Source organism: Balaenoptera borealis (assembly GCF_965194805.1).
Source record: "Balaenoptera borealis genome assembly, chromosome: 1".
NCBI classification, from domain to species: Eukaryota; Metazoa; Chordata; class Mammalia; order Artiodactyla; family Balaenopteridae; genus Balaenoptera; species Balaenoptera borealis.
The window spans coordinates 184,895,245-184,923,226 of record NC_138860.1 but is presented as its reverse complement, the minus strand read 5'-3'; the positions used below and the strand labels follow the sequence as shown (position 1 = coordinate 184,923,226).

Below are 27,982 nucleotides of genomic sequence, written 5' to 3'. Positions count from 1 at the left end.
TGTATGAAATGTAGAATGAAAGGAGCCGAGAACCCATGGGATGGAGAAGCACTGGAAGGGAAAATCATCTGCTGCAAGTGAGAACTTAATTCGAATGAGGCTTGTACGTTTTCTTTCTTTTAGGGAAAAGTGCTAGTCTCCTCCTCTAGGCAGAAAACTCTCAGGGGGCAGGGAAACACCTGTGGATTGATAACCAATGTCTGTTCTTTTCTCCATCAGTCCCTCCAACAGTCAGTCCATCTGCCTAGCCACCCACCCCCCCAACCATCTATCATCCGTCTACTGATTCATTTTACACCAAATATTTATGAATGGGAGTGAATTGTTGATGGTGGCTCTCTCTGCAGTCTCCTGACTCCAGCGGTCCTTTCCAAAGAATCTCCAGGTCAGGAGAGAAGGTCTGGGTCGATTAGAGCGTCAGGAGCAGGAACTTACTCAGGTGTCACCATTTTTTGGGTTGGGGTGGGACGGTTGAGACCCACTGGAGCCTCCCGATCTCCTGTGAGTACCCGCCCCCTTTCCCCCATCCAGGGGCGGGAGCTGCTCTCCCCGCCCCTCAGCCCAGCTGGGCTGGGCAACACCCTGCCCCACCCCCCACCCCCCACCCCGAAGCAGCAGGACCCGGTTCTGTCAAATCCGGGGCAGGCCATTCAAACAGCAAAAGGGGAGTGTGGCTTTCCTGAGTCATCTCTGCACGTGTTTGCTCCCTTTTTGTCTTGAGTGCTAGTAGCTGCGTTCCTGGAAACAGTCTGGGGTACCTAGTGCGCCTCGGGTGGTGGTGGAAGGGAAGGGTTAAAGCTGAACCTTCAGAGAAAGAGCGTCCACTTTGGCGACTTCACAGCGTGCGGTTGGGTGCCTGCGAGGTGCGCCGCGGAAGGTCTGCGGGCCCGTGCGCGGCTCCTGGCAGCTGGCCCCGCACGTGGGCGCGGCGTGCTCCCCAGGCTGCGCAGGTGGCGTGGGCTGCGAGCCCAGTCCTCCCCCCACCCCCCGGCCGGGATGCGCGCCCTCCGCGCTGTGCTGGGACTGTTGCTCCTGGGGGTGCTCCGAGCCTTACCGCAGGTAAGGGGGATGACAGGATCCTGGGGAGGCGCCAACGAGCCAGAGCCCCCTTCTTGCCGTCGTTGCCCTGAGCCCGGGACAGTGTAGGGCCGGTGGGACGAAGGAGAGAACAGGGGTGCTCCACAGCTAGTTCCCTGCCCAGCCGGGGTGAGGGGGCACAGGTAACAAGCAGGGGGACGGCAATCGCAAGTATTCACAGGTGGGCGGTTGGCTGACAGACGAGTAGGGGCGCCTCTCCCGCCCTCTCAGGGTGCTGGGATGATTCATTCATTCATTCATTTAATATAAATGAGCAGAGGGGACTGCCTGCAGGAGGTGGGCTGTTTGTGGCTGGGGGTCCTGGGCAGATCAGGTGAGGCCCATGGGGCTCTGGGCAGGACAGGTGGGGTCTCCCTTGGCCAGAAGAGGTTGGGATTCAGGCTCTCCCAGGGTCTAGGGAGGGAGGGAGAGTTAGGTGTGGGTGAGAAGCAGGGGTGAGCCAGCCGGATCAGACAGATTAACTTCCCCCACCCCTGTTCAGCCAACCAACGTGTAGATTTCATGCCCTAGAGCACGTGGTGGGTGTCCACCCCTGGATGAAGGTCAGCGGTGGGGCAAACATATGTTGTGGGAAGCCCCAGAACCGAATCTGGGGACTGCTTTAGGAAAACTGAGCACTTACCAGTGGCCAGGACCGAGCTAGGCACGGGGTGGGGGGAGAACTCAGGTTAATCAGATGTGGTCTACTGCCTAAGCACTGAGCACAGGGTCTGAAGAGGAGACAGAGGTCCTGGTGGACCCCTGCATAGAACACAGCAGGTGTTGGTGAGTGCCTGCTGCATATGGGTACAGAAGGCAAAGGTGGGAACAATGACATTCTGTTGGGGGAGGGGCAGGGCCCTCCCCCCCACTTTAATCCTACGGGAAGAGGGGGCCCCCCAAAATGGAGTTCAGTCCAATTCATCCAACCTTAGGGCAGGGGGAGGAGGGAAGTGGAGTGGGCATCAGGCTGAAGGAGGGAAAGTGCACAAGCACCTACTCCCCTTCCATCTTCAACAGGGCAATGTGAGACACCCCCCCGCCCCTGCCACACACACAACAGAGGGCAAAGGGGGGCAGCTGACAGCGTTGCATGTTACACGACAGAGGCCCTGGCTAGAGAACCCCCTCCCAGCCCTCCAAGCCCTCTGCTGATAACCTGGGGGAGGGTGAGAGTTTGGGGTGCCAAGGTCTTGGGGAGATAAAGGGAAGGGAGGACTGTGAGGAGGGCTGCGAAGGTTGCTAGCATTTGGTGGCTGGCACTCATGTGCTTCCTTTCAATAGAGTGAAATCGCTTTTTAAATTAAAAAAATCATAGGTATTTAATTACACAAGGAATAAACGAATATATCCCCAATGCAAAAAGAAAAGAAAAGAAAATTGACACCCTACAGATAAAGCTAAATCGTTGGGTATCTTATCCTGATTCCTACGACGATGTAGCCGCCATTATTGCTTTGGTGTTTCCTCTGCAGACCTTTATAAATGCACGTCCATATTTATATCTGTTTTGTAAAGATACATAGGGCTTTCCATATCCTATACTATATGGAACATACAGGTCTTTCTTCATTTGGCTTTTACAATGTCTGCAGTGTGTCTTGGGGAGCTTTCCACGTGGATACTTACAGATCTCCCACTTACCTTTTAAAATGCTATCTAGTATTCTACCAAACAGGGGGGTTCCATCGTCTGTTAACTCGTGTCCCTGATGGGTGGGTGGTAAGGTTCCTATCATTGTTTTTTGCTTGCTTGCTTGCTTGCAACATGAGGCTCTTGCAACATACAGCCTCGCATGGATGCTTTGGGGAACGGTTTGTGCTTCCTTCTCAGAGAAGAAGCTGAGAAGAGAGTATCGAAGTACAAGGTGAAAATGCATTCAAATGAAAAGATGCCACAGAATTGCCTCCCAGGGTGACTAGAGGCTTTTCTCTCCCACCAGCAGGGCATGAGTGTAGAGTAGTGACTTCCCCACATCCCAACCGGCTTTTGATCTTATCAAAGTTTTTATTTTTGTCAATGTGACTGGTGAAGAGGGCCATATCCTTGTTGTGTTCATTTGCATTTCCCCCCTACTGGAGAGGCTGATCATCCCTTGTCCCCTGTGGGCCCAGACATGGGTCATTTCTGGGCAGGAATTGGGGCGCCAGTGAGGGAGGGGCTGTCTGCCCATCTCGGTACTCCCCTGCCCGCTTCAAGCCTTCTTCCACCTCTATGGTTCCAGTAAGAACTTGGAAAGTTCATTATTAAAAAGAAAAAACAACCCCTCCCCTTGCCCCACCAAATCAGGGCGTGAATTTTAAATCCTTTCTTCTTCGCCATCCGATTTAACACGACTCCATCATTTTGTGGTGGGCTCTCTGAGGCAAGAATGCTCTCTTACTGTGTGTCACCTTCTGAGAAAGAGATTTAGCCTCTGATGCCTCTTCCTACAGTCTCCCCTCTAACGCTTTTGTAATGTGATCCAGGATTACTCTGGTGCAAATCCTGAGGGAAAAATTCATTGTCCGAGTGAACGCCTCCTTCACTTCTCCATCCTTTTATCCAGGCCCCCGGGGGTGGAGGTGGCGGGACAGAGAGGCCCAAGACCTTTCCAGGAGTTCTGCAGATGCAGAGCTCGCCTATCATCCTCCTCCAGGCCAGCCTCCTTCCCACATCCACACCCCCATTCCAACTCCATTTTCCTCCAGCCAGATGTGGACCTCTGCCCTGAGTTAGCCATCCTGCTGAGGAAGGTTCTCAGGCATGTGGCGCTCCTCCCACCGGGGTTTCCAGAGCTCAGCTCACGTGACCCCATAGAGTGGAGTGCTGACCTACGGATATGCCAGCAGGAAGGCAGGAAAGACTTTCTGGTTTTGTATTGGAAAGGGCGGCCCCAATCCTGCCTGGGGGCAGAATTTCACTCTACATGAGAATGAGGGGACCCGGAGAGGGGCCCCTGATGTGAAGAGGTGGAAGGAGATGTGGGTTGGTCTGAAGCGAGGCCTCCCCTTCCTCAGAGGGAAGCCAGGGCCGCCAGGAGACGATGGGGGAGCATTCTCAGCTTGAGAGCCGTCAGTGCTGGGAGAAGGGCAGCGTTTACTGTAAGTTTCTGCTCTGCTCCCACTCATATCTGACCTAGACTTGTTTGTTGCGTTGTGATTCATCCTTAGGCTCGTGCACACCTTCCTCAACCCTCCCTTCACCTCAAGGAGCATCATTATAGGAAAATGAAGCTGAGGCATGTCTGGGTCTGGGGAACACTGGGAGGCTTGGTGGGGGGCGGTGTCCTTGGCACAGATGGTTAGTTTAGTTCAGCCTGGCCCACGCGTGGCCTTGTCGGGCCCGTGGGGGCCCTGACACCACGTGGGGGTGCCTTATCTGGCCTCATGATCCTCATTTTCCAAACAAGGACGTGGAGGCTCAGAGGTGGAGGGGGGTCTTGCCCACAGTCCCAGGACTGGTCAGGGGCAGAGCAGGACCAGAACCCCAGACCCGATGGACAGACTGTCCAAAAAGGCAGCTCCAGGCAAAGCTGGTCCTCCAGCATCGTTCTCTCTTCCCCCTCCTGCCAGAGGCTGGTGGGGTGAGGGTAGGAAGACTCCATGCCAGAATCTTTGCTGCCTAGGGCTGAAAACCACTGGGCATCCTCCGTGGCCTTGCTGGTGGGGAGTGGTGACTTAAACAAACACGTATGCACACGTGAGTGTTGCGAGTTAAGTTTTATCTGGGGCAAAATGAGGACTGCAGCCCGGGAGACAACGTTTCAGATAACTCTGAGAAACTGCCCCAATATATAGGAGTTTTGTAACGAAGGGCAGGTAATCGGAACGTCAAAAGATTATTGTTAAATAAAGAAAACCAGATATCTTAAGTTAGGAATTTAGCGCTTTTCTATGTATGGGAAGGTGCAAGAGTCTGGGCTCACTGAAATCATTCCTTTGATATGCACCTTAGCTATCTGGGGCCTGTATTTTCACATCTTGAGTTTCCTCAGGGCTCACCAGCTCCCATTGGAGGGCTACAATCATTGGTGACTGCGACATCCTTTGTTTATTGATATGGCAGGAAATATTCCACTTATAAATATTCCATTCCCTTTATAAATACTCCATTTATCAGGAGGGACTTTTAATATGCCAATCAGTTACTCATTGAGTACCTAACTCTTCAGGTCCATTCATCCAAGTATTCATTCATTCATTCATAAAAATCTTAAAGGAGCAGCTGCTCTGTGCCAGGCATCGCTCCAGGGCTTTCGTCCCAGGCTGCTCCTGGTAATTACTCAGCCTCCTGTAGGCCTCTGGGGACAGGCCTCCCTTCCGTCCTCCCCAGGCAGCTCATGCCAACCTGGGTTACTCTGACATCTAGAAGGTCTTTAGGATGTGCTGAAATCTATCTCCTCGAAGCGTCTACCCATTGGTTCTGGTTCTGGAAACTGCGGCTATGTAAGCAAGATGTGTCCACCTTCCTCAGAAATTCCTCCCAGTGAGATGAAGACAGAGACCCCTGAGGGGCCCCCGAGGTCTCCCAGTCCGTCTCCCAGACCACCCAGGGCCTCCAACGTTTATTCCTCATGTGCCATGGGCGTCAAGCCTGCTCGCAATGTCACTGGGTGAACGTGCGTTGTAACAAAATAGCTTCAACCGAGGAGGTCAACGGAAGGCCCGGACCAGCAATCTCGGTTCACGATAGTAAGGAAAGAATTGCAAACTACCATCCATGTTAAGCTTAAGCACAAAGCAAAGTTTATTTAAGCATAGGTACACTCTCAGAGAGGGGGAGAGAGAGAGAGAGAGAGAGAGAGAGAGAGCACGCTTGGGCTGTTTCTGAGAGTGGGCTGTTTCAGCGAATTGAAAGCAGCATTCCTATCCAGGCTTAAGGGCTCTTTTAAGGAGCATTTTGCAGGGAGGCGGGGGTGAGGGACAGGGGATCACTATTTGACTGACGGTCCCAAGCTCTGGAACAAGTTTACTGCTGTGCACGCTCTCACCTTTGAATCCCTAAGAAACACCCACTCGGGGGCAAAACCACAGTGTAGATTTTATTATAATTATGATATTATATAATGAGTTTGGGTTTACTATAGGTTATACGCCTGTCTGGTCTGGGCCTGCACAGCCCGGGGACTTCCCCTTGTGTTACGGTGCCCCTCTTTATCAGGATAAGCTGCCCACCACACGGCCATAGTTTCACCTGTTCTGGGGGTGGGTCAAGGGAGAGTCCCCAGAGGGCTGGGTGCGTGACTCGATTTCTTCTTGTTTTTCTCTCCACTGTCACCTCCTTGCTGCTAATGTCTGACTAACTACCTAACATTACCAGTTCATCCATTCCACAAATGTTTATCAAGCACCTACTATGTGCCAGGGAGTGTTCTGGAGGCTGCAGGTGCCTCCAGGCCAGCACACCAGGTCTCTGCCTCATGGAGCTGACATTCCGCCAGGTTGACAGACAGACAGTGCACGGACTGTGCTCCTTGCAGTGGAGAGAATTCTAACCAGGTAGTGTGAGAGGGGCTCAGCTACCCTAGGTGGGGAAAACAGGACGTCCTCTACCTGGGAGGTGGGGACAACACAGGAGTGAAAACTGGAGGAACAGGACGGAGGCCAGTGTGGTGAGAGGCGTGAGAAGGTGGCAGGGAAGTAGGGGATAACACAGACTTCTGTCTGTGGTTGGAGGGTTTTGCCGGGGGAGTGACGTCACGTCTGTTTTAAAGGTCTGTCTGTCTGCTGGGGATGGGGCAGGACGGGGAGCAGGAGGCCCCGCTGTTGCTGTGGTCCAGGGGAGGGGTCGGTGGAGACGTGGAAACAGGAAAGTACTTTGGAGCTAGAATTGATAGGACCTGTGGATGGACTGGGTGTGAGTGCAGAGGGCAAGATGGGAATGGGGGATCCTGTCCAGATTTGAGGGCTCCGCACCTGGCTGAATGGTGGTGTCGTTTACGGAGGTGGGAAAACTGGGTATGGGACAGAAAGGTGTTTTGGAGAAAAGCACTAGTTCTGTTTTGCGCATGTCCAAGTGTCAGCGCGGGGTTGAGTGTTGGAGTCGGGAGCTCTCTGCAGAGCTCGGGGCCCCTGATGTGGTGCTGCCTGGGAGGGGGGGGATGGGGGAGGGAGCATCAACCCTCCCTCAGTGGAGCCACCTTACTTCTACTGATGTGGGCCACGACCCCACGTCTTTTGGGGGCCACTATGTTTTCCTGTTGATTCATTCCAACCCAACGGTAGGATCTTCCATCATTCATCCTGGTTACCTTTTTTTTTTGGCTGCGCCGCGTGGCATGGGGATCTTAGTTCCTCAACCAGGATAGAACCTGTGCCCCCCGCAGTGGAAGCTCGGGGTCTTAACCGCTGGACCACCAGGGAGTTCCATCTCATCCTGGTTACATTTGATATTCGTTTTCTCTTGCTGATGTAACAGTCACAAATTTGGTGGTTTACAACAACACAAATTTATTACCTTATAGCTCTGAAGGTCAAAAGTCTAAATAAAACAGGTCACAGCAGGGCTGCATTTCTTCCAGATACATTAGGGGGAAATCTGTTTCCTCGCCTTTTCCAGCTTCCAGAGGCTGCCTGTATTCCTTAGCTCATGGCCCCCAATCACTCTGGCCTCTGCTTTCATTGTTACAGCTCCTTCTCTGACTCCGCCCCTCCTGCCTCCCTCTTATAAGGAGCCCTGTGATTACATAGGGGCCACCAGGATAATCCAGAATAATCTCCGCATCTCAAGACCCTAAACTTGGTCACGTCAGCATAGCCCCTTTTGCCGTATAAGGTAACATATTCACAAATTGCAGGAATTAGGACGTGGATGTTTTTAAAAATAAACATTTGTGTTTATTACAGAAAAAGTAGAAAATAAACATAAAGAGAAGAAAATTAAAAGCACCTATAAGCCCACTTAGTGTGTATTCTTTTTTTTTTAATTTTTATTTTATATTGGAGTATAGTTGATTTACAGTGTTGTGTTAGTTTCAGGTGTACAGCAAAGTGATTCATTTATACATATACATATATTTATTCTTTTTCAGATTCTTTTCCCATATAAGTTATTACAGAATATTGAGTAGAGTTCCCTGTGCTATACAGCAGGTCCTTGTTGATTATCTATTTTATATATAGTAGTGTGTATATGTTAATCCCAAACTCCTAATTTATCCCTCCCTGCCACCTTTCCCCTTTGGTAACAGTAAGTTTGTTTTCTATGTCTATGAATCTCTTTCTGTTTTGTAAATAAGTTCATTTGTATAATTTTTTTAGATTCCACGTATAAGTGATATGATATTTGTCTTTCTCTGTCTGACTTACTTTACTTAGTATGATAATCTCTAGGTCCATCCATGTTGCTGCAAATGGCATTATTTCATTCTTTTGTATGGCTGAGTATTATTCCATTGTATATATGTACCACATCTTCTTTATCCATTCATCTGGTGATGGACATTTAGGTTGTTTCCATAGGATGTGGACATTTTTGAGGATCATTATTCCACCTACCACATACTTCATGTCATCTTTTTAAAAAAATCTTTTTTAAAATTGAAGTATAGTTGACATACAATATTTTATTAGTTTCAGATATACAGCATAGTGATTCGACATTTATTGATATGTACTTGATGAATTGATCATCACAATAAGTCTAGTAACCATCTGTCACCACACATATTACAATGTTAGTGACAATATATTCCCTATGCTGTACATTACATCCACATGACTTAATTAATTTTATAACTGGAAGTTTGTACCTTTTAATCCCCTTCATCTATTTTGTCCCCACTCCGCAACCCTGTCAAATCTTTTTTGGGAGACAGTAGAGCATCCTGGTTAAGGGTCAGCCTGACAAGTTTACACCCTGCCTCTGACACTTACCATATGGTGCTCTTGGGCAGGTTAAGTCACTTCTCTGGGCCTCAGTTTCCCCATCCATAGAATGGGGATACTCATAGTAGCTACCTTGCAGGGCTGATGGAAGGATTATATGGGATAATAGATGAAAAGTGCTGAGAACAGCTCCTGGCATGTGGTGAGAGCTGTGTGGAGGTAAGCCATTATTAAGTGCCTGTTGTATGCTAGGCATCGTGGATGCAGGATGCACGTGAACCAGCTACAGTCCCTGCCCTCCAGGGCGGCAGCATGGGAAGTGGGACGTGGAAGGCAGTGTAATTAATACTGTGCGGAGAACCGTCCCAGGCCTGCGGGAGCCCACAAGGGCCTGTCCTCACCTCTGCCTGGGTTGGAGGGGAAAAGTTTCTGGAGGGGAGGAGGAGGTGGCCAGCCTGTAGAGTTTGGGACGACAGGCTCTGTGCCATGGATGCTGCCAACGTCCTCACCAACATCCAGGTCACACGGACCATCAGCAAGGGCGTCTGGGGCGGGCCCGGGGCTTGCTCTGGAAGCTCCGTCAGCAGGTTTCACGTGGGGGGCTCTGGACCTCCAGGGGGCTGAGAACTCCCAGAGGCATCGTCCATGGCCTCATTTCATTGCCTGCCGTGAGCCCCACGTTGTTCCCGTGCTCGGGGAGGGCGTGGTCCTCTGAAATGGTTCCAACCGTCCAGGACCATGAAACCCCTAAACCAAACCTTCACCTTCCCAGCCAGGACACATGCTCTCTCTGCTACTGAGTCAGGACAGGGGGACCAAGAGTTCTCTCTGTCCCGACAGTCCGGGGGTGGGGCTGGACCCAGCTTCCCCCGCCCCATGCAGGCTGGGAGGACAGAGGTGGTCACGGAAGCATGCCGGCCCCATCCGGGCAGGTGGGCTGACGCTGGGGAAGGCATCCCAGGCACCTCCAAGAGGGCTTGGAAAGCCAAAGTACCACTGGGGAGCTGACTCTCCACCCATCTTTACTATTTTTTTTTTTAAATTAATTTATTTATTTTTGGCCGTGTTGGGTCTTCATTTCTGTGCGAGGGCTTTCTCTAGTTGCGGCAAGTGGGGGCCACTCCTCATCGCGGTGCGCGGGCCTCTCACTATCGCGGCCTCTCTTGTTGCGGAGCACAGGCTCCAGACGCGCAGGCTCAGTAGTTGTGGCTCACGGGCCCAGTTGCTCCGCGGCATGTGGGATCTTCCCAGACCAGGGCTCGAACCCGTGTCCCCTGCATTGGCAGGCAGATTCTCAACCACTGCGCCACCAGGGAAGCCCCATCCTTACTCTTTGACACCATCAAGTTTTCATTGGCGTTGCTAGTGTCCCTTGGTGGCTGGCGCTACAGGGGACTGTTATTCCAGGACGGGGGTGGACTTTACCACGTCTGAGGTATAGCTGAGTGTGCATTTCGGACACTTGCTGCAGCCCCAGGACCTCCAGGAAGGCTATTATCTGAACAACAGGCTCACATGGCTGGCTTGGGGTTTCTCCTGGGCAGGAGGGGCGTAAGTGGGAAGTGAGGAGTAAGAAGTTGCAGAATTTGGACTCCGAGGCCAGACCTTGGTTTTGTTACTCACCTCTGTCCTGTCCATCCCCTCACGTATTAGCTGCTCTACAACCCTTAGTGGCTCCCTATTGCCAAAGGCAGCATTTCCCAAAGTCACTTCCAGGGAATCGTAGTTCCACGAGGAAAGGGCTCTATAGCCAACTAAGTTTGGGAAACAGTTTGTCTCTCTGCTCCCATTTCCCCACCCGGAACCTTTCCTTGGAGAATCAGGGAGCAAGTAAGCAGACAAAAGGCTCTGAGAAACCGCTCAAATGGAACCCAGTGATTCTTTGTGTTTTGTTTCTTGTTTTGCTTGTCACCTGCTGACAGCCTGCAGCACCAGCGTTTGCTGGGACGCAGGGTGGGACATGAGAGTTCAGTGCAGGCTGAGGCCCTGAGTCCTGGGCCTCCTATCTGTCTGCTCCCACTGTCCAGCCCATCAAAACACTGAATGCCCCACAGCTCTGCGCTTGCCGGCCTCTGTACCGTTGCTTCTGCGGAGCTTTCTGCCTGAGATTCCCTCCCCTCAAGAATCCTTCAAAAAAAACAAAACAAAACAAAAAAAACCCCCAAAACGGAAGTTCTCCTCCTCCAAGAACCATCATGAATCCCCCAAGTTAGTTCTTTTTCTCTGCTTATCTCATGATTCTTATGTTATTCTGCTTTGTGCTAGTGATTCGTGTATTTTTCTGATCCCATCTGTGAGGGTCCCCTTCATCATTCATTCCATGGATTGTTATTTAGTGTCTCCCACGTGCCTGTCCTGGGAGCTGTCCTCACGAAACCTCACTGTCTGGCGTTGGCCTCTGTGTCGTCCCCAGCACGTAGCACAGCGCCTGGTTCCTGCGGGGCCTTCAGTGAATGAGTGGTAGAGGGGACTCAGGGTTACTCTTTGACTTCTCAGGAGGGGCCCTGTTTTATTTTCTTATTGTGACTGTCATTACTACAAAATCAGTGGCTTGAAACAACACAGATTATTATCTTTCAGGTCTGTAGTTCATAAGTCCAAGATGGTTGTCCGTGGGCTGGAATCAAGGCGTACGCAGGGCTGTGCTCCTCTCTGGAGGCTCCAGGGGAAAATCCAGTCCCTTGTCTTTCTGGCTGCCAGAGGCCACCTGCACTCCTTGGCTCGTGGCCCCTTCCTCCGTCTTCACACCAGCTGCATAGCGTCCGTCTGACCCTGTATCCATCCCATCTCCTTCTCTGACACCCTGACTCTGACTCTTCAGCCTCCCTCTTGCACTTTTAAGGACCCTTGTGATTATGTTGTGCCCCCTGTAATCCAGGATCATCAGCCCTTCTCAAGGTCACTGATTAGCAATTTTAATTCCATCTGCCACCTTAATTCCCCATTGCCATTTAAGATGACATAGGTTCCGGGGATTAGGGCGTGGACATCTTTGGAGGGGGACTATTCTGCTGACCACAGACCCCTTCCATTTTTTTTTTTTTGAATTGGTACAATTCTTTTTTAAAAAAATTAATTAATTAATTAATTTTTGGCTGCATTGGGTCTTCGTTTCTGCACGCAGGCTTTCTCTAGTTGTGGCGAACGGAAGCTACTCTTTGTTATGGTGCGTGGGTGTCTCATTGCGGTGGCTTCTCCTGTTGCGGAGCACGGGCTCTAGGTGCGCAGGCTTCAACAGTTGTGGCACGTGGGCTCAGTAGTTGTGGCGCACGGGCTTAGTTGCTCCGTGGCATGTGGGATCTCCCTGGACCAGGACTCGAACCCATGTCCCCTGCATTGGCAGGCGGATTCTTAACCACTGCACCACCAGGGAAGTGCCACACAGACCCCTTCTCATCTTCCTCCATCCCACATGGAAGATACTCAGTGAGGATAAACTCATCAACTCTCATAAACTTCATCTCAGAGGAGGTGCTTACCTGTTCCTCCTGCCAGGGGCTCCAGGCTCCTTCCTCTTCCTTCCAGGCTCTTTCTGTGTCTCCTGTCTTTGGGTTTTATCTGCAGCTGTGAGGCCAGGCTGCATGGAGCCGTACGCACTCCCCCTCAGCTTCCTGGAGACCAGAGGTAGCAACTGGATCCTGAACATAGATGTGATGGCCATGAGGGGTACGGCCAGGACAGGGACACACTGTGAGCCATGGATGTGTTTAAGGTCGGGGAGGAGGATGACTTCAGTTTCATGTGGTCTCTTGGTCTGGAGCTCAGGTGAACCCTCAGGGTGGAGGGAGGGGTTCAGATCCCCCAGGACTAGGAGATGACAAAGCCCAGCCTCTTGGCAGAATAGCCTAGTGGTTACTTACGAGGAGGACTGTGGTCAGAAACCTGTGAATATGTCACCTTATACGGCAATGAGAACTTTGGAGATGTGATTAAGGGTACAGACCTTGAGATGGGGAGATTAGCCTGGATTATCCAGGTGGGCCCAATGTCCTCACACGAGTCCTTAAAAGCAGAGAAACTTTCCTGGCTGCATTAAAGAGAGATGACACAAAAGAAGAGGGAGATGTGACAGGAGAAGGACTCTCCCCACTGTTGTGTGCTTTACAGATGGAGGAAGGGGGCCACAAGCCAAGGAATGCGGCAGCCTCTAGAAGCTGGAACGACTTTAGTTGACAGCAAAGAGACGGGGCCTCAGTCTTAACCACAAGGAAATGGATTTTCCCCTAGAGCCTCCAGCAAGGACACAGCCTTGCCCACATCTTGATTTTCGCCTGCTGAGACCTGACCTGGACGGGGGTGATCAGGGAGCGGGGGGCATGCCTGGGGAAGAGGCATGCATGAATGAGATCTGAAGGATGAGTTGGGATGTGCTGGACCTGGGGGATGGGATGCTGAGGGGAACAGTGTGTACAAGGCTGCTGGAGGGTGCGAGTGGGAATGGGAAGAAGGCTGGTGGGAGAGGGCGCCTGAGGTTGCACAGGCCAGATGGGCCAGGGCTGGCCCGGCAGGGTCTCTTGGGCCACTGTCAGAACTTTGGCCTTTATCCATAGTTTAGTTGGAAGCCATCTCCTCATCTTCAACAGGGTGGAGGGGAGGAGGCCAGATCTGTGTTTTGAAAAGATCACTCTGGCGTCTGCACTGTAAGTGGGATGCGGAGGATGGGGTGGATGTGAGGAGACCCTGGCTGGCCATTCTCAAGTCCAGAGGCGTGGAGGTGAGGAAGAGCTGGTGGGTTTGAGAGTAGAGCTGGAGGTTAAACAGAAAGGACTAGGGAAGCAGAGCCTGGTGGATAAGAGCCTGAGCCAGATGGCTAAGGCCAAATCCTGTCTCTAACACTGCCTAGCTGTGGGACTTGAGGCAAGTTTCTTAACACCACCGTGCCTCAGTTTCCCCATCTGTAAAATGGGATAGATGGTAGGTTTAGGTGAGGCCTGGGATTCTGCATTTCTAGCAAGTTCCCAAGTGGTGCCAATGCCGCTGGGCTCCGGCACCTCACCATGAGTAATAGAGGTGCGGGTGGGGTGCACCCCCCAGCTCTGCCCAGCTCCAGCCCTTGTGGGTATTTTGCATCTGATCTGACTCCTCCACCTCCCACCCCTGCGCCTCGTCCTCAGCTCTAGGCTCTCGGCTTCTACAGGTGTGGCCTTGCTCCTGTGTCTCTGCAGCTGTGACCAGGTGGGGCTTTTTGAAAGTGAAATTTACCAGGTTTTGTAGGGAAAACCAAATCAACCTGAAAATAGGTCTAGAAATGGGAAGGTTTCAGGCCACTCTGTCTTTATCTTGATGCCACTAAGCTTGGGCCACAGGCCTCTGGTTACATAGCTCATCACCCTGTGGACAACTTGCTCTGCCTCAAACCTGCCGGGGAACCCCACCCGAAAGCCCCCCCTCCCAGGCCTCGGACTTCCCCCTCCCACTCTCCCCTTTCTGACCCCCCCTTCCCTCCCAGGCTGGGGTCAGAGGGTGGCCCAGCTGTCTCTCCCCCCTTCCCCAGGGGCAGCAGGAGCTGATGGGCCATCCAGGGTCTGGGCCCACGGCCAGCGGAAACTGGCAGGGCCTTCACAATTCAGAGGCTGCTGTAGACGCCGAGGCTGCTGCTTTCTCTGCCAGGAGCTGGTATGGGTGAAGGGTCCGTGTGAGTGGGTAGTGGGAGACCACGGCGGGTGGAGGCAGCGGGGCAGATGGGGAGATGGCAGAGGGAGGGCAATGAATGGGGCTGGGGGTGAGGGCTGAGCCCGGGCGGGGGCCAGCTTTGGGGGACCACGGACAACGCTGCTGAGGCAAAGCTCAGGGCCCCGGTTCCACCCCTCTCTAGTTTCTGGGCTGGGAACACCCTGGGAAGATGGGGTTGTCTCCCCCACTGGAGTGCCGGCCCCGGACGGAGTTCTGGCACCCGTCAGCTCTCCAGCACACAGTAGGTGTTTGGTGCAGCCCTGGAGTGGTCAGGTCAGCTGACTGGGCTCAGAGCCTGGCCCTCCACAAGGTGTGTGCTTTTGGGCAGACCCTTCACCTCTCCCAGACGGATTTCTGTGCCAATAGGGTCTCACAGGGCCCTTGGGCTCAGTAGGTGCTGTTGTTACTTCTGCAACATGTGTGCATTGCATTGACCCATTTTCCGGTGCTTGTAAAGCCATGACATCATAGCCAAAAAAAAGTCCCCAGTGTCTTTTCCAGAGAAGGCCAGTCACAGGGGCCTGGGGATGTCTGGGGTGAGTGCTAGGGGATGGGGTGAGCTATGCCCCAGCCTGGACCCCACCTACATCTCTGGGAATGGCTGGGGGGAGTGGGGGTCGGCCCCTCCATGGGGTCGGGGGGGGGCCAACCCTTCTCCCATAAGCCCCACCCGGGAACGGAGGCCCCCAAGTTCTCTACTACCTTCCTGGGGCTCTGGTGGGCTCCAGCTGGACATCCTGGCTGAAATCCCACTGTCCATGGGGACGGTGAGAAGATCGCGCCCCCTGGTGGCAAACTACAGATTTACACAGATTTATTGTTGAAAAGAGCTGCTCTCTCCTTCCTGAGTGCTTAGAATCCTAGGGGGTGCTATTATTTACACATGCGGTTTTGTACAATTGCTTTATTTCGCTCTCTCTCTTTATGTATACACTTTATTATTATTATTATCATCTTTTACTGAACCTTTGGCTAGTTAGTTGCAGACATTTTGATCCTTCACCCCTACGTATTTCAGCATGTTTCTTCCACAAAAAGGACATCTCTTACATAAACAAGTTTTCAGACATTCAGCTTCATAGAACATAATCAAATGTAAAGCCCATATTCAAATCTCACCAGTTATCTCAATATTCTCCTTTACAGCAATATCCCCCTTCCCAGCCTGATTCAGGATCCAATCCAGACATTGCATTCAGTTCTCCAGTCTTTAGTCTCCTTTATACTGGAACATTCCACAGCTCTTCCTCATCTTTCATGCAGTGGCATTTTTAAAGAGTCCAGGCCGGTTGTTTTGTAAAACGTCCCTCAGTTTGGGTTTATCTGATGTTTCCTCATGATTTGATTCAGATTGTGGACTTTTGGTAGGAAGACCACCAATGTGATGGGGTGTCCTTCTCAGCACATTGGACCTTTTTCATTTTCATGATGGGCAGCCTGTGGCCCAGAAAGGGAGAGAGACCTGGAGACACAGTGAAGCTCAAAATCTCCTGTCTGCGCTTAGTTGCTGTGTGACCTTGGGTGGGTAACTGCACCTCTCTGAGCTGCAGTTTCCTCATCTGTAATGTGGGGTGGTGATCTGGCCCCAAAGGGCTGGGGGTGGCCTAAAGGAGGTGATGTTTGACTCATGGTTGGGGGGGGGAAGTGAGAGGTAATACCATGGGTTCCCTCTTCTTCTTTGCCCCTCCCACCCCTCCACTGACCCAGGGTGAGGTGGCAGGAGATGAAGGATAAGCATTTGGGCTCCCCTCAGCTGTCCCCTCAGGCCCTGGGTGAGTGAGCAGGGCCATGTCCCTGTCAGAGCCCACAGCTATCAGTGAGAGGAGCAGGCAGGCCAGGAGGGGAAAACCCAGGCCAAGGGCCCAGAATTTCCCTCACACTCAGCAGGCCTAGCAGGGCTGAACCCTCACGCCCCCTGCCCCCCAGCCCACCCCAGCCATAGGCTTCCGAGCTCGCATGGTGAGATGCTGCAGGTCAGGGAGAAGCCTGGGTTGTCCTGGCAGGTCTCTGCCCCTAGAGAGGCTCCTCAGAGCCCCCTGTTTACTTGAGAAGAATGAGATTCCACTGGAGGGGGAGGCTGGGCGCCAGTGGGCGAACAGACTGTCCTCAAGGCCCCGGGCTCTGGATTACACGAGACGCGTAAGTGCTGTGTGACTGGTGTCTGCAAATGTAGGTTATGTTTATTATTTCGAATTTACGTGGCAACATTTCAGATGTGCAGACGAAGAAAAATGAAGACTGTAAATGACACTCCATGTGTCCACCTTCCAGCCATGCTGGCCTCCTTGCTGCTCTCTGCCCATAGCAGATGTATTCGTTTATTATTTTCACAGTTCCCTCGGGTGGAGAAAACACTAGGGAATCCCCTTGGGCCAGCCAGGCCCCTCCCCAGCAGGTAAATGGCTTCTGCTTTCCTCCCCCAAACCAAGAAAGCCCCCACCTCATTCATCCCATGAGTGGCCACCTCCTGTCTGCCAGCCATCATCTCGGATGCTGAAGATACAGAGGTGGGACACAGCTCCCTCCTCCCCTGTCTCCCCCACTCCCTCCCACTCTCCCTTCCTGGAGCTCCCTGTTATGGGGCTTCCCAGAAACCTGCTTCCTGCTCCCCTCTCATTCACCAGGAAGGACAAAGTTCCTTCCCCCAAACTCAGCGGAGACTCTCCTCTCGTGAACCACCCCCTAACAGAGGGGCTTAGCTTTCAAGGAGCCCTGGAAACATCGGGGAGCTTGTTAAAAATGCCTATTCCTTAAAAAAAAAAAGAGTCTTGACCTTACTTCACACCAGACACCAAAATGAAATCTGAATAGGAAAGGTTAAGTAACACCATCTAGAAGACAATGTAAGAGAATATCCAAATGCATTGGGTGGGCAAGTATTTCTTAAATAGGACATTAACTATAAAAGTAAAGATTGATACATTAATTGCACTTCATTAGAACTAAGAACGCTGTTCATCACAAGACTCCAGTAAGAAAGTGGAAAGGCAACCCATAAGATGGGAGGTGAGATTTGCAGTGCATATATTCAACAAGAACTTGTATCCAGAATATATAAAGAATTCCCACACAGCAGGAAGAAAAGTCGGACAATCTAATTTTTTAAAAAATGGGCAAAAGACCTGAATATGCATCTTACAAGAGAGAATATCCAAACAGCTGATAAACATGTGAAAAAGTACCCAACATCATCACTCATCAGAGAAATGCAAATAGAAGACGCAATGAAATTCCACTATATGCTCACCCAAATGGCTAAAATTAAAAAAAACTGACTATACCATGTGTTAGCAAGGATGTGGAGCAATTGGAACACACACCCTCAGTGAAATGTCAATTAGTACAATTTAGAAAACTGTATGGAGAATCAATCAAAGCCAAGCATACACATACTTTGACCCTACAATTCCACTCCTAGGTATATATATCCAATGGAAATGTGTACATATGTGCACCAAAACATAGGTACAAGAAAGTTCCTAGTGGGATTATTCATAATGATCAAAAAAGTGGAAACAACCCAAAGGTCCATCAAGAATAGAATAGATAAATTGTGCATATTCATGGGATGCAATACTGCAAGGCAGTGAACTTGAATGAATGGTTGCTATTTGCAACAATGTGGGTGATTCTCACGATAGGATTTTGAGTTAAAAAAGCCAGTTGCCAGGGTGTACATTTCTGTCTAGGTAAAGTTCAAAAGCGGACAAAACAAATCTCCGGTGTAGAAGTCAGGTTAGTGGGGGGACTTCCGTGGCGGGAAGGGACACGAGGTGGGTGCTGGGTACTAGTGTCTTGTTTCTGGATCTGGGTACTGGTGGCAGGATGTGTTTATGCTGTAAAAATTCAGTGTGTATATACTTGAGATCTGTGTGCTTTTCTGCATGAGTGTTAGACATCAGCAGACAAGTTTACCAGAGCTTCTTATTGCTGGGCCCATGCTGGAAGCCAAGTAGGAGGCAAGTGAATTATTCCCAGGGAGAGAGGCCAGGGGCTGGAACCAGGTGGAGGAGGTGGGGGTATTGGTCCGAAGGGGCTGAGAGAATTTGCTGATGGGTTGGGTGTGAGTACTGGAGGACAGGGTCAAGGGAGACTCCAAGGTTTGGGGCCTGAGTTATGGAAGGCTGGGGTTGCCTCCACCCCCGCTGGGAAGACCAAAGGTGGGGCGGGTTCCAGGACGTTTCTGTCCTGACTTCTATAACGTGAGGCTCCACCTCAGGCCTGGCCTGATAGCAAGTGGAGACCAGGCCTCCTGGGACCCGAGGGGCAGGAGGGAGGGTGAGTGTCTGGGACCCTCCTGGCCTCACCAGTGTGTTTCACCCTCCAGGGTCGAGTCTCCAAGGACGCCTGTGGAGGGGACTCCGGCCGCTACTACAATGAGGCTGCCGGGAAGTGCTGCTTCCGCTGCCCCGAGCGTGAGTAGGGGTGTCGGGAATGGGGGCGAGGGGGGAGTTTTGTCCTCAAGTTACAACACTCCGGGGAGATTGAAGACCAGAGCCAACATCGTCATTGTCATTGGCTATAGGTTTTAATGAACAGCTGCCCTCTGTTGAATACTCCCGGCATATACGCTAGCCCGAGGCCTCACAATCACTGCATCCTCTCATAGGATCTTCACCGTTATCCTTTGTCATCGCCCTTTTGCAGATGGGACTGTTAGGGGTGCTGCGAGGTTAAGCAAGTTGCCCAAGGTCACAGAGCTGGGAAATGGGGGAGCCAACTGGGGCTGGAGCCGAGGGTTCTATGGCCCCAGAGCCTGGGCTATTGACACCCCCTGACCGCCGCTCATTTCCGGGCCTACGAGCACTTGGCAGGCCTCATCTTTCCTGCCCTGGGAACTCGTTTGTCCCAGGGCTGCCGGGATTATAGCTTGCTCGGGGACCAGTCTCCCTGCCCAGAGCTCGCTTCCTGGGGGTCTCGCCCGCCCCCAGCACAATGATGGGCCCCATGAGTATATGAAGGGCACCATCAGGAAATCCTTCCAGAACAGGCATGGGTCTTGTTCTCCCCACTTTGCAGATGAGGCTCAGGGTCACAAGGTCATGAGGCATCCCCGTCCCCTGTGGTTGTTATCAAAGTCCCAAGGCACATCCAGTGGCCTTAGCTGCGTGGGGCTCAGCTGCGGTCTCTGACCTCGGGGAACAGGGACTCATGGGGGAGGAAAGATATTAGTTATGTCAGCAGAGGGTGTGAGGGAGGACTGCACCTATGGGCTCATCATAACTGCCTCTCGCTTTGAGGACAGCAAGCCACTGGAAGTGGGCAAGGGTCTTCAGGTCAGGTAGAGGGCCCAGCATTGCTGTCTGGAGGATGGCGACAGGCCACCATGCACAAGATCACCAAGGGTATGTGGCCCGAGCTGGGCAGGAACCCTGGTCAGTCTGTTCCTAGACCTGCAGCCTCTTTGCTCCACTATGAGCGCAGACCCAGCCCGTGCTCAGGCCACCAAGGACCAAGAGAAATATTTTGGGAAAGAATTTGGTATTTTTTATTTCCAAAAATGATTGTAAGAAGTCATTGTAGGGGAAAAAGTAGAACTTCATTGGACTGTCTCGCTTTTATTTTCTGGTTTAGTGTTGGATTTGAAGTATATAACAGATGGGTTCCCATGCTTTTTAGTGCTTGGGACTTTAGTGCCTTAAGGGCCGGCCACCCACATACCCACCCACCCACGTACCTGCCTGTCTACCTAGCTGTTCTTTCACCCACTCACTAACCTATCCATCCCTCCCTCCTCCCGCCTCCCATCCCCCTTCCCTTTCTTTCTGCCACCCATACCCCATACATCTACCCATCTGTCTCAGTCTGCTCCGGCTGCCATAACAAAATACCTCAGACTGGGGGCTTCAACAGCACCCCATCTCCCCAGGAGAGCAGTGGTCAGGGTTCCTGAGTGGTGTGGCCCACAGGGCTCTGACTTTCCATAGGACCTGCAATCCCAGCCGCAGGGAGAAAGACAGACACTTTCTTCCCATGCCCCCCAGCCCCCCTTGATGCCAGCCTGGCAGGGCTTGATGGGGTGTGGGTGGGGAGAGAGAGGGTGACATCCCAGTCTCAGGCTCCCTCCACTTAGATGCTGTAACTTGGGAAAAGGGGGCTCCCTTTCCCCACGTGTTCCCTCTCCAAGGCCCAGTGACTGGGGGTGGCTGAGAGCCCCATGCTGGTGTGGTGGGCGGGGCATTTTGCTGGAGTTTTATTGACCCTGTGCTTCCGGGCATGCAAGAGAGGAAAAACGAAAAACCCACAAAAACCCCTTCCTCTGTCTGTCGGGGAAATTTCTGACATTTTGCAACGCTGCCTGCAATCAGCACTCAGCTGTGTACGGGGGCAGGTTGGTGGAGGAAGGAAACGGGGAGACCTTTGAGATTGAGAAATTAAGATGTCATCAGATCCCTCCTCCCACCCAGGCCTGTTATGCCCTTTCTAGCATCCTCAGCAGTTGATCCCCAGCCCTCTGCTTCCACACCCCCCAGTGACGGGGAGCTCACTTACTGACTCATAACGACAGCAGTGGTTATCATTGGTGGAGCATGTGCCACGCCAGCCACAGTGCTGAGCCCTGTAACTATCTTAGCTCATTGAGCCCTGATAGGAAACCCAAAGAGGAAACTTGCCCACGGCGGGGTTCAGGGATTTGCCCATGGTCACAGGCTAGTAAGTGGCTCAGGCGGGGCTCAAACATGGCTGTCTAAGCAGAATCCTGAGCCCTTCACTCTTATTTGGTACTGACCCCGAGGCATTGCATCTGGGGAGGCAGCAGGGCATATCAGGGAAGAGCCTGTGTGCGGGCTACACCCCTTCCTATTCTGCACCCTGCTTCCTGGATCACCCTCCCTTTTGTGCCCAGACTCACCCCCCCATAGGAGGGGTCTCCCCCGCAGGTGTGGGGGGATGATGTGAAGCCCAGGCCTGGTGTTAGGCAGAGAGCACGGTTTGTTTGGGGCCAGGCGGGTGTACCCCATCTTGCCCTGGGGGAGCTGAGGGTTTCTGCAAGGAGGAGGAGGAGGCCTCACCTGCCCTCCCTGCTCCGGCTGAGCTTGGCTGGTCCACAGTTCCCTCCCCATTTGCACTTCTTCTTCAGGGCAACGGGGGGGACACTTGACAAACATCTTTCAGCCCCAATTCCAAAGCACAAGAAGAAAGCATCTGATGGCTCAGAAAAGTCCAGATGTCCACCTCTGCTCTGGTTCCCCGAGGCGAGGACTGCCCTGGACCACTGCTAGTGGGGCGGCGGCGGGGGGAATGAGGGCAGTTCTCCAAGAAGGGCAGCCTGTGGGCTGAAGAGTCCTTCCAAAATACGTCTGCTGCAACAGGCGGTGAGCATCTGGGAACCATGAGAACACACTCCTGGGGGACCTGACCTTGTTGGAAAATGCAGGGGAGACTTCCTTGAGGAGGTGGCATCCAAAGGCATCCTGAGGACAAGCAGGAGTTGGCCAGGCCAAGGTGGGGAGGGGGTGTGCTCTGGTTAGAGGACACAGAATATGCCAAGGCCTGGAGTGGGCAAGGATGGGCATTCAAGACCTGGGAGGGGCTCCATTTGGCAGAAGCAAAAGGGGTGAAGGGGGTTGGGGAAAGGCAGGGCGGAGGGGCTGGCGGCCCAGACTCAGCGAAGAGCAGTTCTGCCCGTGGGAGTTTCGGGGGCCAAAGCAGCTGGCTCCGGCTTGCCTGATGCTGAAGCAGAGGTGAGAGGTGGTGACCGGAAAGTAAGGACAAACTGTGAGAACATCTGGAGTCAGAAAGGTGCCGATCGGAGACTGGGAGGGTCAGGACAGAGGGACACTTGGGAACCAATTCTCAGAACCAGCACAACTCCTGAGGCTTTCTTAACCATTTGGTTTCTGATTCTGAAAGTGGTGCCTGGGGGAGAAGATCTACGTGAAAGATGGGAAAAGAAGAAACTAGCAATCAATAAACACTCATCATTTTTCTGCCCCCTCTGCTCCAGGACCCGTGGACTCTCTGTCCTCTGCACAAGCCACGCCTGTTCCTCCCGCAGGGCCTTTGCACTGGCCGTTACCTCTGCCTGGAATGCTCCCAGCCCACCCCCACCCCGCCCCCTGCACAGCTGCATCCTTCATCCTTTGGGACTCAGTAGGCCCACCCCATCCCCCGCTGTCTCAGGCTGTCACTCCACTCCCCACTGCTTTCCTCTCCCTGAGCTCCTGCTGTATGTTCTTCAGAGTCTGTCTCTGAAGTCTGAACCCACTTGCTAATTTCTTTTTTTTTAATATTTATTTATTTGGCTGCGTTGGATCTTAGTTGCCGCACGCGGGATCTGGTTTTAGTTGCGGCATGCGAACTCTTAGTTGCGGCATGTGGGATCTAGTTCCCTGACCAGGGATTGAACCCCGGGTCCCCTGCATTGGGAGCACGGACTCTTAGTCACCGGACCACCAGGGAAGTCCTGCTAATTTCTTTCTTTACGTGCTGTCTCTTCCCCAGGCTAGAGTGTCAGTTCCATGAGGGCAGGGACCTCACCTTCAATCTCTAAATCAGTGCTTGGGGGCCTCCCTGGTGGTCCAGTGGTTAGGACACCGCGCTTCCACTGCAGGAGGCATGGATTCGGTCCCTGGTCGGGGAACTAAGATCCCACATGCTGCAGCATGGCCAAATAAATAAATAAAAATAAATCAGTCCCTGGCGCGAAGTGTGGTCAGTAAGTGTGAGTCTAGTGAGTCAGACTGACCCCCAACTCAGTTACTCTGAACCTGTGAGTGTGTTTCCTGCGACAGAGGGTTTTCTAAAGTTCACTCCAGAACAGCCCCTGGTGCTGAGAGGCGATTTTAAAGGGACCCAGGAGGGGAATCTGGAAAGGATCAGGTGATCAGGAAAGTTCCATGGTGGGGGGGTGGGGTGGTTTCAGCCTGACCTGGCTAGATACGAAGGGTTCCCTGGGGTGGAAATGGAGATGGAGTGGGTATCTCTCATATCAGTTTCCTGGGCTGCCATTAACAAAGTACCACAACTGAGTGGCTTAAACACCAGCAATTCATTGTCTCACAGTTCTGGAGGCTAGAAGTCCAGGATCAATGTGTTGGCAGAGCTGTGCTTCCTCTGAAGGCTCCAAGGAAGGTTCTGACCTCTCCCCCAGCTTCTGGTGGTTCCTTGGCTTGTGGCAGCATACCTCCACTCTTCACGTGGGCATCTCCCTGTGTGCCTATCTGTCTCTGTATCCAAAATTTCCCCCTTTTTCTAAGGACACCAGTCATACAGAATGAGGGCCCACCCTAATGACTTCATTTTAACTTGATGACCTCTGTAGGGGTCCTGTCTTCAAATAAGATCACATTCTGAGATACTGGAGGGTTAGGACTTCAGCATCACTTTTTTTTGGGGGGGGTGGTGGTGCATAATTCAACCCATAACAACATTCCAGGACATCTGAGGAGTGCTAGAGAAAAGATGGACCCAGGCTGGCTGGGGTACAGAGTACACGAAGCAAGTGAGGTACGATGATGCCAGACCAGGAGTCCGCAGACAAGAGTGAGGCCTGGGAGTGCCAGGCTGAGGAGTCTGTATTGATTAGCTTGTCAGAACATGTATTGATCAAATACGTGCCAGCCCCTGTGACAGGGACTCATTGGCGAGCAGCCACAGAAAGATCCATCCTTGAGGAGCTGACACTCGTGGGAAATCCAGACACTAAGTTTATCCTCTAAATAAATATGAAATTTCAACAGAGTTAGGTGTAAGAGGGCAAGGTATGTGGGTCTCTGATGGTTTATAACAGGGGTCCTGTCCAAGTTGCTGAGGAAGTGATGCCTTGACTATGATGTGAAGGCTGAGTGGGAGTTTACTAGGGGAAAGGGGGGAAAGAGCAGTCCTGGCAGAGGACCAGCTTGTGCAAAGGCCCTGGGGCAGAAGGGAGCATGGCCACCTTGGGGAACAGGGAGACTTCAGTGTGGCTAGAGAATAGAGCCAGGGGTATATGAGTGGGCATTGACCATGGTAAGGACCTAGACCTCTATCCTGGGAGCCATGAGAAGTCTTTGAAAGTTTTCAGCAAGGAGTGGTGAGTCAGATTTACCTCTCTGAAAGCCCATTGGGGAGCTACTGAAGTTTCCTGAGCTAGAGGGTGTGTACCATCAAGCTAGTACTTTTGAGAGGTTCTTGCATGTTATTCTAGAGCAGGGACTCTTACCTGGGGGTCCATGGACTCCCAAGGGTCCGTGAGTAGATTTCAGGGAAGCCATGAACCTGATTGAGTTCACTTATTTTCATTCGCCTCTAACAGAAATTCCCTTTATGAATTCCTTCCATTATGAATTAAGGCAACAAAGCCCAGCAGTAATAGCAGTACCTGCAGATTTTCCATCAGTAGAGATCATGTATTCTCATATTATATTACAACTGCTGCAGATATCATAAGACATTGTTTATTTTCATCACTACTTTGAAACTATGGTAGTTATTAGATCTTATTTAATGAGTTTACAACGAATCACATGTACTACGTCTTAAATTATTTTGTTTAACGCTTTGATAACCGTATGCCAGCATCGCTGGTTCCTTCGTAATCCTGTGTTTTATTTTGTGCACTTGAAAATGTGATTCTGAGCAGGGTCCGCAGGCTCCCCCAGAATGACTAGGGGACACGAGAAACGTTCAGATCCGCTGGTCTAGATTCCTTTGGTTGTAACGAACAGCAGCCTAACTCAGGCCTAAACAAGACAAAAGGGAAATAATTGAGTCAATAACAGCGTAGTCCATGGTGCCATAACTCAGGTTTGAATGATGTCCTCAGGACTTCATTTCTCTCCACCTCTGTCACCTCTGAGTCACCTCTTTCTGAGGCAGGCCCTGCCCACACCCCAGCAGCAATGACCCTCCGAGGTGGCCTGACCTGCAGCTTCTCTGCGTCTCTTCCCCAGGGCGTTCCCTGAAGGAGCTGTGCCCTGAGGGGCCCGATGACTGCAGGAAGCAGTGTGATCCCGACTACTACTTGGACAGAAACGGCCGCTGCACAGCCTGTGTCAGCTGTTCTGGAGGTAAGGGCCGTGTCTCTCCTCCGGGGGCTCCTTCCAGGGGGGATGGGGAGCCTCGGGGGTGTGGGGAAGGCAGCGGAGGCGGAGAATCTGAAAGGTGGGGCAGATCAAGATTTGGTGCCTGTACTCTGAATCAGCCCCCTGGTGCCTCAGTTTACCCCTCTGGATTTGTGAATTGATATCAGCCATGATCTTTTGCACCCATACTTTTTTTTTTTTCTTTTTTGGCCACGCCATGCGGCTTGTGGGATCTCAGTTCCCTGACCAGGGATTGAACCCAGGCCCTCGGCAGTAAAGTGCTGAGTTCTAACCACTGGACCACCAGGGAATTCCCTGCATCCATACTTTTTAGAGAGACTTAGTTACCATGTTTCCTCAAGGGAGGGACTCACACTTATGTATTAAGTTTACTTTTTAAAAAATAAATAATTAATTAATTAATTTAAATTTTTTGGCTGCATTGGGTCTTCGCTGCTGCGCACGGGCTTTCTCTAGTTGCGGCGAGCGGGGACTACTCTTCGTTGCGGTGCACGGGCTTCTCACTGTGGTGGCCTCTCTTGTTGCGGAGCACGGGCTCTAGGCGCGCGGGCTCAGTAGTTGTGGCAGGTGGGCTCAGTAGTTGTGGCTCGCGGGCTCTAGAGTGCAAGTTCAGTAGTTGTGGCGCACGGGCTTAGTTGCTTTGCGGCATGTGGGATCTTCCCAGACCAGGGCTCGAACCCGTGTCCCCTGCACTGGCAGGTGGATTCTTAACCACTGCGCCCGCAGGGAAGTCCCATGTATTAAGTTTAATCTTTGCTAACCCCCTAGGGGAAGATTCTTTTCTTATCCCAGCTTTACAGTGAGGAAACTGAGGTTTAGGGAGGTTAAGGGCCTTTCCAAAATTACAATGTTCTGGTAATTTGCAGCACTAGAGTTTTAGCTACTGGTTTGACACCAAGGGCTGTGTTCTTTCCCTAAAAGCACAGTGCTTCCAGGAGAACTTCTTCAATAAGTGCTTTCATTGTTAATTTCTTATTATGGGTAGTGAATATGGTTTGTGTGCTATCTCGCGTTTGTTGGGTTTTTTTGGGGGTGAGGTGGGGAAATTTGTTGAGATTTCTTGTGGCCTAATACATTTTCATGCTTTTTAGTATGTTTTGTGTGTTTGGGGGGAAAAAATGCGTATTCTGCTTGTTGTGTACAAAATTCCATGTATACCTATCTAATCAAGCTTGTTAATTATGTTATTTTAATAATATGCATCCTTATTTATTTTGTCACCTTCACAGAGGTTGGTTTTTGAGATAGACATGTTAAAATCTATCTCCCAATACGCTTGTTTTTCATCAGATTTTCATTGTGTTCTATTTTTGCTTTATAAATGTCAAAGCTATGTTATTAGGTACAATGTTCATGAGTATCATGCTATCTTGGTGGGTTGGATGTTTTATCAACATGAAATACACCTCTCTGTTTCTTATAATGTGTTTGCCTTAATTCCATTTTTGTTTGATATTAATATTGCCATTCTTGTTTATGTTAGCATTTCTCTGGTATATCTTTAAAAAATTGTAAATTAATGACCACATTTTATTAAACAAAAGTTATATGCATCCATCATAAAAATTCAAGCAATACACAAGTGTAAGGAAGAAAGTCAACTCTGCCCCTCCCCCATCAGTGGGAGACTGACACCTCTCTGTCCCTCTCTATAGAGAGAAGAATGGGTAGGTTAGTAGCCAGACAGACTATACACACATAGAAAGAAGGAATCTTTAAGAGGATGGGATCATACTATTTATGGCGTGAACATGATTACATTTAACTTTATTCAAATATATCAGAGGAAGAAGGAACCAAAGTGAAGAAGCTAAACTATCACAAGAGACAGTAGTTCCTAAAGAAAAAAAACCCTCTGAAATTAACAAAAGAGGTTATGAAAATCAGTAAGCAGTTAGGAATCATTTAAGGAATGACTGTCTCTTCTGGTAGAGTCATATTCTACTTGTTTCAATTTTGGGGTAGCAGAGAGTTGCTTGACTCCCTGTAATGAAAAATGAATGGCTCGTTGGCCTCCCCATCCTCTTCCTGACTTTTGTTGCTTACATTATTTTTGCTTCGTCATACTCTATGATGTTTATCATCTTTTCTGTAGCCCTAAGTCCCCTGGCATGTTAGCTTTACTTTGCTATTTAAATTCATTCATTGTGCCCTATGAGTCCATTTATCACAGCTTCTCATTCCTGAATTTTTCATTTTGATTTGTCTCTTGATAGGTTAGGTTTCACTGTCATGTGGACTTTTCAGGGAGGGCTCATCTTTGCACCTTCCTTGACTTTTTTCATGTTTGAGAATATCTGTTGCTTTTAAACTGGAATGACAACTTGGGCAGGTATAATATTATGCCTGGGACATATTTTCTCTAGAACTTGGTAGGCATTGGTGCACTGTCTTCTC

At 51.1% G+C, this 27,982-nt stretch overlaps 1 protein-coding gene across 1 annotated transcript in view; it reads left to right on the top strand.

Annotated features, from left to right (window-relative positions):
- The first annotated feature begins 18,871 nt into the window (after window positions 1-18,871).
- Window positions 18,872-27,982, top strand: part of TNFRSF8 (TNF receptor superfamily member 8) — a 46,091-nt gene continuing 36,980 nt past the window's right edge. The window contains exons 1-2 of the mRNA XM_082382065.1: window positions 18,872-18,973; window positions 25,433-25,549. The gene's annotated coding sequence lies outside the window, so the exon portion shown is untranslated. The remainder of the gene's footprint in view (window positions 18,974-25,432; window positions 25,550-27,982) is intronic.